An 11,954-nucleotide genomic window follows, 5' to 3' on the forward strand; every position below is an offset into this window, starting at 1 on the left:
AATGTTGCCAGCTTATTAAAAATAGATTGTACAAGTATAAACAATAATAATAAAACAGCATACAAAATTAACGCAAAAAAAATTCTAGGCATAGAATATTATTTAAGTAGGGTAAGAGGTACAATCGTAGGCCACCCTCCAGTGATGGGCCACTCAGCAGTTAAACACAAAAAATAGGTATTTAAAAACCTAAGTTATGGGTATTTGTGACTGTACGTGACTCACAACATCATATACTTCGGTTCTAGCACATTATTTCCTGTATAGGTAGCAGGACTGACCCTATAAGTAACCATTTTGTATACGTACCAAGTCACACATTTTGCATTTTGTCTGACAATTGATTAACTTTTTGTTAAGGAAATAGCATACTTTGGAAGGTAAGATCTCTTTAACTATATTATAATTATACTTTTTATTTAATGAAAGGAGTTTTACCTACCAATAAAACTCTTATTATTCATGTTGACTTTGAAGTCCTTGAGATAGGGTTTGCTCTTTCTTCTTCGTGTTAGGTTATATTCTACTAATTTATTTTCCTTTTTCTTGTCGTTCAGTTGATCATTCCTCCCTTTTTATTTACTGGTCATACCCGTGTGCGTCTATTTTTTATGTAAGGAGTTTGGGACCCCTTTGTCTTCATTATGATATGGCTCAAGGAACCAAGTAGAAGTTACCTGGACTTCAAAGTCAACATGAATAATAAAAGTTTTATTGGTAGGTAAAACTCCTTTCATTATTCGAATTTGACTTTGAAGTCCTTGAGATATCTGTGTGTTATCACCTGGTGTTGGTTATGCCAAACTCATGTATGTGCTATATGGTTGAATAGAGAAGTTAATGGGTTCTTTTCCCTTTCTGATGGTGGTGTGTCCATCGTTCTCTGGTAGTTGTCGTGAAAATGTTGACTCACTACGCCAGTTACCTCTCTTTAAGATATCATCTATTGGGTATATTTACAGTTTAAGGAAACCACCACTGAGCGGACACTGCCTGGTGGTTCTTGTACCCCTGCTTCCAACAGTACTGACCTTATCCAATTCCCTATAACTGTCCTGGTGGGTGGTTTCCGTGCCTGACCATAAAGCAGGAAAGACAATTAGATAATTTTTTAAAAGACATAAATAGTAAGTATTAATAAGTCAATTCAATTCACAATGGAACTGGGGAACAGTACAATTAACTTCTTGGATTTAACAATCAATATTACAAATAACAAAACATACATTTAGCATTTTTAGAAAGGATACCTTCAGTGATAACATTCTTAATAACTCTTCTAGACACCATATCTCACATAAATTATCAGTTTTCCATGCTTTTATACATCGTTTATTAATGGTTCCTATGTCCAAAAATAATTTTGCTTTGGAGTTAAAGACGATTAAACAAAACGCTTTTAATAACGGTTATGACTCACGTTTGATTGATCGCATTCTGGCCAACAAATCTAAAAAATTAGCTTTATTAAATGTGACTTCTGGCTTAGTGATAGATGAAGCCAGTGTTAAAAAACGCTGGGTTAAATTATGTTTCCTAGGAAGAGTGTCTGAGAATATTTCAAGAAAAATAGATAAAAAACTTTTCAATGTAACATTTTACAACACACAAAATTTGAATTCAATACTGGTGAATACTAAAGATAGATTGGATAAACTTAACCAAAGTGGAATTTATCTATTAAGTTGTGACTCTTTTGATGCCAAATATGTTGGACAAAGTACGGGACGTTCTTTTAATACTAGGATCAAAGAACATTTAGCCTGTGCCAAAAATGGTAATGAATCTTCAGCTTTTGGAAATCATTTAAGTTTAAATAATCACTCTTTTAATATCAGTAAAAATTTTAAAATCCTGCATTTGAATGAGAAATCTATAAAATTGGATAAACAGAAAATCCTAGAAATTAATAGGTATAAATTTTTGCCCAATTCTAATTTGTTAAACGATCAATTATATTTTGTGTCTTCTCCATTATTATACCCTATTTAATATTTGGGATTGTCATAACATAACTTTATATATTGTACATTATTTATTATTTTAATTTTTATTTAATTTTGACTCATATTTTGGTTGTATTTGTTTTTTATTCGATCTCACTTCAATTGATAATATTGTTTATTTTATTTTTTATAAAAATTTTATTGTAAATTTTGACTAATCATAATTATTTGTTGATATTAATGTTATTGTAAGTATAGATTGTTTCATATTTTGTGGTTTTTTTAATATTTTAAATAATTTGTTTAATGCCCCTGACGTAGTATGAAATATTAATGTCCAACCTCATTAGTTTTAAATTAATCTGTTATTGGGAAGGTATTATTGGACGGATAATTATTTATGTACTTATTGTTATATTATTTCTATCGCTTTGAATTTTGTTTGATAAATATTGTTTTAAAAAATGTATTCAGTTGAAAATGTCCCACTGAGGCGGACGAAACCGGTCCTAATATATTAATTAAAAGTGGAATAAGTACTATAAAAAAATTGCGTTTTATTAAATAAAAACAACAATATAATGCAGTTCCACCATGAATTGGCAGTTAACAAAATAAAAGAGATATCTACAATGATAATCGGTTTGCAAAATGTGGCTATGGCTGACTTATGCACCAGGATGGTGTTGTACGACAAACACTCCATGTTGTGCAAGTAGCCTAGGTATCTGGCAATCTGGTAATTCCATTGGTTGAGGGCTATTATGATCCATTAGGTTCATGTTACACCATGTCATTGTCTTCCATTTGTTCCAAGCTGGTTTGTAAGTTTTTAGAGTCGAAGGCCGCCATCTGGAAGTAAGGAGTGCCCTTTCTTCCACCATTCAATTTGATGTTATTTCACCCCACCCGAAATTATCCATAGTTAAAGGGACAGGTCCTGGGTCCTTGGAGGTGGACGGTTGGTCTCCATACCTACTAGTGTCGTATGTAGGTGAGGCATCGTATAAGGAGGTACTATCACCCTTTTTCGTAAGTCCACTCCCCAAAAGCATTCTTTCCAGCTCGGTGCCACTAGTAAGTACTTCCCTTTTGTTGAGTTCAGGTGCGCTAGGACTCGTGAAAGTAAGTTTGGTGGGGGAAATATCCACGCCAGTCTGAAGTCCTATACTCAGCTGAAGGCGTCGTGAAACAGTGCGCCACTGTCTGTAACGTCTCGTGACACATACATTGCAACGACATGTGCTGTTTCGCTTGCGAATAAATCCACCTCGGGAACACCCCATCTTTGAAACAGGGGGGTGGTTGCGGTGTTAATGAGGTGGCATTCGGGAATGAGTTGTCTGCGGGAGAGATGATCTGCCACGCAGTTGTAAATTCTGCGGAAGTATTGGGCAGTAAACGTGATGTTGGCTTGACTGGTAAATACTAGTATCTGTCGGCATAGGTTTAGGAGGGTGACAGATTTTGTGCCGCCCTCGTTGTTGATGTATGCCACCACTGTTTTGTTGTCTGTTTGCAGAAGCAGATCTGATCCTATGATTAATTGCACCCGAGATTGAATTGCAAACATTTCCTTCCTGTTGAAATGCCATGCCATGCTAACTGGTCTTGTTCCCACGTACCTGATAGGTGGTATTCATTCAGTTGGGCTCCCTAGCCTGTGTCAGCTGCGTCTGTCGTCAGGAAGTGATTTAATGTCGTTATGTGTGTCAACTCTGAGGAGCCTATCACCTGAAGCCACCACATGATGTCCTGTTAGGCCTGTGGTGGGATTGTCGCCTACTGGCGAGAATGAGACCTCGACAATATTGATGACTGGAGCTTTGTAGCCGTCGGCAATGCAACCTTCCTCGTGGAGGTAGGATGCGAAGTTAAGTCGCCCCAGAATGGATTGAACATGTGCCTGCCTGAGGGACCAACTGCCTTTTTGTACCTGCGTTGTGTCAAATCTGAGGGTCCTATCGCCTAGGGCCACCACATGATGTCCTGTTGGGCCTGTGGTGGGGTTGTCATCAATTGGCGAGAATGTGACCTCGGCCATATTGATGACTGGAGTGTTGTAGCCGTCGGCAATACAACCTTCCTCGTGGAGGTAGGATGTGAAGTTGAGTCGCCCCAGAAAGGATTGGATATGTGCCTGTCTGACGGACCAACTGCCTTTTTGTATCTGCGTTGTGTCAAATCACAAGGCATCCTTCCGATAAGGATCTGAGTCATGTTCTCGCAAATTTTATTATGCGTTGTCCCTAAAACCCTCTTCGATTTTTTGGTACAGGCCCATCGCTGTTATGATGTTTTGAGGATTGGTTGCCCAATCTACTAACCCTTGCATACCCTTCCAGAAGCTGTCCCGTTGAGAAACATCGCATTCTGGAGGGCCGCGATGGTCCTCTCCGTCAGATGGTTTGGTTAGATTGATGACGAGTGGTCGCACCGACGCAACTTGTCATTTAGACCTAACTCTACGACCGTAGGGGCTGCCAAGAATTGTTTTTTGGGCGTTGTGCTACTCCTTGCCGGTCCCCCTGCTGAAATAAGGTACGTAACGAGGATACCTCAAACATCAGCATCTTAATCGACGCTCGTACGTTGAACTTTTCCTCCTGTAGCAGTTCTGCTTCGCCGTCTGGTGTCCATTGCTTTTAGAATATCCTCCTCACGGTCATTCAGATGTTGCGCCACAATCACTGATCACTTAACTATTACTTAACGTTCGTCCAAGATATTTTTTTTGATAGTTAGAATGAACTGTCAGACGCAACATGTAAACAATAAGAAAGTCAAATCCAGAATGAAGACAAAGGGGTCCCAAACTCCCTACATAAAAAATAGACGCGCGGTAAATAAATAAACCAGTAAATAAAAAGGGAGGAATGACCAACTGAACGACAAGAAAAAGGAAAATAAATTAGTAGAATATAACCTAACGCGAAGAAGAAAGAGCAAACCCTATCTCAAGGACTTCAAAGTCAAATTCGAATAATAATCGTTATGCTGGATATTCAAACATATAATTATGTTAAGTCTAAGACTATTTTTAATTAAAATGACATATCTAGCTGGGTGGCCATTTACTGCACTAAATATATGTAGCAGTTGTATGATGGGCTGGGCTGGCCCATGACTGAAAAAATAGTTTTTTACTTTTAATTAACCTTTTTATGCAAAATACAATATTTATAATGTACTATGGTACCTACCTGCCGTTTTTATTGTTATGTTATTTTAATTTTAAATGGTCGTTGGCCACAAGGCCGATCACTGAATTTGTACTGGCCGATCACTGTATTTATAAACATTTAACTTCCCATTTCTTTCAGAATATCAAAAACACGAACCCATGTCATCGGAAGAAGATTTGTCATGGACATCAAGTGACGAAAGCGAAGATAATATGCAAAACTATATTAATGATTTGCTCGGCGATGAGGAAAACGATCCTTCAATTAATATGCTTAATATATCAATGTGTGATCAGTTTGATGATACTGCAGTTGCATCTAATTCAGAAATGTTAGAGATTGGAAAATGGATTGTAGTACAATTTGCTACAAAAAAAAAACTGTGAAACATTTTGTCGGAGTTATAATAAAACTTGAGCAAGATGACATAATTCTGACAAAGTTTGCTCGAAAACTTAAGACGATTAAAAAAGAAAACGAAACTATGTTTTCATTTCCAAGAGTAGAAGACATTAATTTACGAAGTGAAAGAAGAGGATGTCATCTGCATATTGCATCAACCATCAACTGGACGAAGAGGCGAAATAATTTTCAAAACAAAAATCTCTGGTTAGTGGTTACAATATTCAGTAGGTACTTAGTCATGCAATTTCAAATATTGCAATTCGAAATAATTAAGTTAGAATAAATAGTTTTGTAAGTAAGCACTTAACTTGAATTCTAAGTACAGTAAAAACGAAAGAATGATTCGAGAATGAGATCCAAAACGTTACTAGAGATTTAATGTTTTTGTGTATTAATTATTATTTTTTCTTTTATATCTTACTCTCTATTTGTATCCACATTTTATTTTTGCTGATTGTTATTTAATTTTGTAATAATACGAAAATAATCATGTTAGGTATATTAAATTTTATCAACTGTTTGTTAATGCTCACTGTTTCAAGCTAAAAAAATAATGTTTTACCCTGTTAATTCTTGGTGAAACTATTATAACATTTCAAATTTAACTCATTCTTTCGTACACTTATTCTCACACCGCACACGATCGACAAACCTCTTTATCGTTTTGATTTTACTGTAAGCGTCTTTGTCATGTAAGTACTGACTATTTTTAGGGTTACTCTGCATTCCTGTATTGTATACTTTGTATTTGTGCTCTTTCGAGACGAATAAAATTATAAATTAATCTTCAAAAGCCTTTGATTGATTTACCTACCACTCCTGTTGCTGAGATAACCACATTAAATAATTAAGTACCTACCTAATAAAAAACGTCATTATTGTTTCGGGACATCACTAGCCCTACATACATTAGTATGACACACTTACCCCAAAAAATGATAGAGATCATTTTTGTTGAAAATCTATACAAAAGTTTTAATTTAAGAATCAATATCCATTAAATGATATATTACCTTTCTATGCATGTAATACGTTATGGTTTTCAAGAACTTTTGGAATGGTGAATTTAGTTACACTTACCCCAATATTGGGGTAAGTGTAACAAACTGACTAGTACTCAAAAAATATTAAAATGTCGTATTATAGTAAGATATACAGTGGGTTCCTTCTGTACATATTAATTGTAATGATATTGTAGATCATATGGTAAAGTTTTCAACTGTTTAAAACATACCAATTCATCATGAACCAGGTTGAAATTCATCTCATTAAATTCTATGTCACACTTACCCCGACTCACCTTACACATAAATATCAATATACGAGGGTGGGTCAATAAGTCCTTAGAAAAGCCGACAGGTGGCGCGACTAGTACTGTAAGCGGTTTGTTTTCATGCAGCGGCACTACCGATTCAGTATGCTGCGAAGTTTCAATCAGATTGGTCGGGTTGTTGTGTGTTTCTCGTACATTTAAAAAAAAATTTTGCTTGTGGAAAATGGAAAAATGGAAAATGGAGAAAATTGAGTTTAGAGCTGTTAATAAACATTTTAATATAAAAGGGTTAACAGCAAAGGAAATAAAAAATGAGTTGGATTTAGTTCACGGCATATCTGCTCCTTCACTTGCAACTATTTATAACTGGTTAAATGAATTTAAACGTGGTCGTACATCAACAAAGGATGAACCACGCTCAGGACGTCCTGTAGAGGTGACTACACCAGAAATGATCAATAAAATCCACGATATGGTGTTAAGTGACCGAAGATTAAAGTTGAGTGAGATAATTGAGGTTACAGGGATCTCAAAAGGTAGCGTCATTTCTATTTTACATGACAAATTGGGCATGAAAAATATTTTTGCAAGATGGGTGCCGCGTTTGCTCACAGTCGACAATAAACGCAATAGGGTGGTGGCCTCTAAAGCCCTGTTGTCACTCATGCAACGCAATCCGGATGAATTTTTTCGTCGCTTTGTGACTGTAGATGAAACATGGATACACCACTATACTCCCGAGACGAAAGAACAGTCAAAGCAGTGGATTGCGAAGGCAAACCATGTCCAAAGAAGGCGAAAACCGTAAAATCAGCTGGTAAGGTTATGGCTACTGTATTTTGGGATGCACGTGGAATTATTTTCGTTGACTATTTGGAAAAAGGAAAAACAATAACAGGGGATTATTATGCATCTTTATTGGACCAGCTAAAAAACAAAATTGAAGAAAAACGGCCTCATTTAAACAGGAAAAAAATCCTCTTTCATCAGGACAATGCCCGTGTTCACACATGTTTACGATCAATGGCTAAAATTGAAGAATTGAAGTTCGAATTGGTCGACCACCCACCGTATTCGCCAGATTTAGCCCCCAGTGACTTTTTCCTTTTCCCAAACTTAAAAAAACGGCTAAGTGGACAACGTTTTTTTTCAAATGAAGAAGTCATCGATCGGACAAATGCTTATTTTGAGGACCTTCCGAAAACTTATTTTTCTGACGGTTTAAAAAAAATTGAGAAACGTCTAACCAAGTGTATTGAGCTCCAAGGAGATTATGTTGAGAAATAAAAAAAAAATACAAAAATAAAAACTGTTTTAATGCTTTTTTCTAAGGAATTATTGACCCACCCTCGTACATGCTTTGTAAACACGAAAAAAAATTGCATTTCAATAAAACACCATTAATTGCTTGTTCTGACCGACCCTCTTACCCTACCTAGGTGAAACAGTGAAAGAATGTAATCGCAAGTACTTTTTTTAGCCGAATTAATCTAATATTTTATTTTTCCAAAATTAATATTTTCATTAAGGATTTTATTAGTTTTATCACTGAAGGATGGACCAGCGTTTAATAATTTTTAATTTAATAATTTAAATAACAGGTAGTTAGGATCAGGCATGTCCAACGTATCGATGGTGAAATTGATTTTGGTCGATTGCCCCTTAGGCCCTTTAGGAATTGAGATGTGAAATAATTGTAAAAAGCATATTATATTACATTCATTTGTAATATAAATTACCTACTTATTTTGATTTCAGGAGGATTTTGAAAAGAAAGAATATGACATCAGAAAATCGCTCGAAGTGATATTTATTGAAAAGGGTAGGTACCTATTTCAGAATTTTGGAGAAGCCGACAAGAAGATCCATTAGGCAAGTACTCACAATAAAAATAAATTAAGCACAGGACATGTCCATGCCTTTCAACCGGGAATCCTCTGTGAATTACCATTTTACACCAACACTGAACTGGCTATTGATTTATTATGTAAAAACATGCAACTATATCACTCTCATTAAATTATTTTTTAAGGCAGGAGGAGCTAACAGCAAGGCAGACTATGTACGCATTAAAGGTAAAGGACAAGCAAGAGAAGATCCGGATGGTTGAAAGTAAGGCGATTTGGCCTACGCCAATATGATTTGAGAATGCTTTTTAGCCATAGAAATTAAAAAGTGGCGACATTGGATCATCCAAAATGGAAAAAGTATCTGGAGGAGGCTGAGACCTGCAGTACCAAAACTTACAATAATATTCAATTTACGATATTATTCAGTGCACATGACGTACTTTGCGGAACACGGACCTAACAAGCTGAAATTATTTGCGATCTCGTCAAAGCTATCACTAAAGGAAATATTCAAACTTGCTGTGTCCATAAAGTAAATGCAGTTTTCAGTAAAAAATAAATAAAAATCATTTCACTTTGCACAATTTTATTTTATTGTAAATAACAATACCTACACATTAAATAACATTAATTAAAATAATAAACTAATTTTTTATTCAAAGAATATTTCACAAGAATGTAACATTCTTTATTGAACATAGATAATTTGAAAGCACCTCAGATGTGTTATACCTACTAGAAAAATTCTTTGAAAAAAATATGATTGGCAAAAGCACATTGGCCGGAATCCAATGAATGTGGATTCATGATTTTTTCTAAATACAAGACCAACTTTATACGGGTTGCGGCACTGAATTACGAACTACGATGCTAGTGCTAGTTATTTATTACCTTAAAAAACAATGCGGTAACCTATTCACAATAAATTTAGATTTTCAATTGCATATTTCGTTCAAATTATTGCCATTTATTTCAATATGCAACAATCATCATTTTCTACAAACAGTTTACAGCATTCGAAATATAAGCGACAACTAACACTACGATCAAAGTTTATAGTCTCGTGTCACGCCCCGACTATAGTAGACTTTAAGTGGGTACATACAGGGCTTCGAACCGGAACTGAACTGAAAACAGGAGAAACTGTTATGTATTTTTGTCGGAACGAAAACCGGAACTGAACCGAAAAAAATATTGGTTTTTCGGTGCGGTACATGTTCAAACACGTGCGTTTACATGCGATTAAAATTGCGCCGCTAGTCGATATTAGTCATTGATGGAAACACCAACTCAACAAGCATAATACATATGTACACGAAATAAATAATATGCTGTTGTTTGTTGAAATATGTGTATCAAATTCAAAGCGCAAAGAACTTATTCACGATCGTGTGATGGATCTCGACATAATTTTCATTATTTATAATATATTATTTTAAAAATTTATGGCTACAGCCGTGCGGTGCAGCATAACCGTTGGTTTCGGAGAGTGGCGCCGGGCTATTATGCAAGTACCATAAAATGTTCTAAAGTATGGTAGAAAATATATTTTTAATACAAATAAAAACATTTAAAAATTAATCATTCGGAGCTGAACCGAAAACCGGAAAAATCGATATATATTTTTTTATTTGAACTGGAACAAAAACCAAAATGGAAAAAATAATGGTTCGAAGCCCTGGGTATATGTAATTATATCCAAAGTGTTCTCAAATTATGTAGGTATTGATACACCCCTGTTACAGGCGGGCTTCTCCCGGTGTAAAATAATCATTTAGTAGCTATAAGTCGAAACGTAACCCTGACCTCTAGAAACGGCTTCATAAAACATCTAATCCGATTCCTTGCTCAACCACGTAAGTATTTTTTAATCATAAGTAAAGGCCTTCGTCCGGTGTGTGAAAATCGCATATTGGGCGGAGGTGTAATTAAGATAAATTTAATTTAATTTAAAAAGTATAAATGATGATGGATGAAAGAGATAATTTTAAGACTAAATATAAGTACTTATTCAAATCTAATAAATTTTGCCGGCAACGTTGAAGTCTCCACGCGCCTGCGCCGAGGTGGTCCTCGTGATTCGTCAAATCGTAAGGATCACGCGATAAAATTTGGCCAATCACGAGTCCTTTTTGCTGGACGGCGTAGGTATGAGGAATTTAAAAAGAGAGAAAAAAAGAAGTGAGCGTCCTTTTTTCAACATGTACGGACCTGCGAAACTTATTGTTAAAACAAAATATGTAAACGTTTAAAGAAAATGTAAAATATAAACAATATCACGTTACGAGCACGAAGGACTGTGTTTTATTTACACTCCAATCGTTTATATCTTTTTTTTGTGAATCCGGGGTTCGATGGACACCTGAGCTAGCCGCTGGAACCCCGGGTATCTCAAATGGCGCCCTGGCAACATGAGGCGTGAAGAATCGCATTAATTCTTCCGAACCCGCGAAATAAAATTTACGCCCGCGAACGCTAAATAAAAGTTTATGATCCAGGAGCCGGAACAACCATGAAATGGTTAACTAAAAAGCGGACTCCGATGTGACCCTTATCGAAGAAGAAGTGCTGTCTCCAACATCAAACCGGGAGAGCCCTCTGGTGTTCGAAGACAGTTCACATACGGAGCTGACCGCGTCTAGCGTCGTGCTGGAGACCGTAGCACCAGCGCGTCTCCAGTACGACGAATGGCTGCACAAATCCCACCTATGGAGACCAGACACATCATCGACGGTATCCAGCGAGGAGGACTCGTAGAGGCCACGGCCCACTCGCGACGAAAAACGGCGAGCAAAATGCCGATTTTCCTAGGGTATCACTAACATGTCGTGTACCCTAGTCGACCACGGGATGTTCGGTGAGGAGAGAAAAAGGAAACGCGAGGCCAGGGAGCCTCACAAGAGGGCTGAAAAGGCGCGCAAGCTGAGATGAATCGAAGCTGTGCGGGCGCAGGCTCGACCACGAGGAGATGAAGCAGGACCAGTCGCCAACCCTCGAGTCAAGGATGAACGCCGAGTTGCTGTTGGAAGTGAAATGTGTAGATTATACGAATAAAACATCCGGAAATTCTTCTAATTACGGATACAAAGTTAATTAAGGACCAACTTTCTGAGCCTTGTAATCTTAAGTTCATTAGTACGAAAAATGTACATTCTAGTTTTAAAAATAACGCTTCGCAAAGTGACGCCAATTCTTTCCGTTCAAATAAAGTAAATATGAATGAATTAGAAAACATTATCATTGAAAATCGCAAACAATTTTATAAACGGGAAAGAAAGGATATTCTACAGTAGCG

The sequence above is a fragment of the Rhyacophila brunnea genome, unplaced genomic scaffold (assembly GCF_057557595.1).
Source record: "Rhyacophila brunnea isolate RB1 unplaced genomic scaffold, BYU_Rbru_1.0 scaffold_21, whole genome shotgun sequence".
Classification (NCBI taxonomy): domain Eukaryota; kingdom Metazoa; phylum Arthropoda; class Insecta; order Trichoptera; family Rhyacophilidae; genus Rhyacophila; species Rhyacophila brunnea.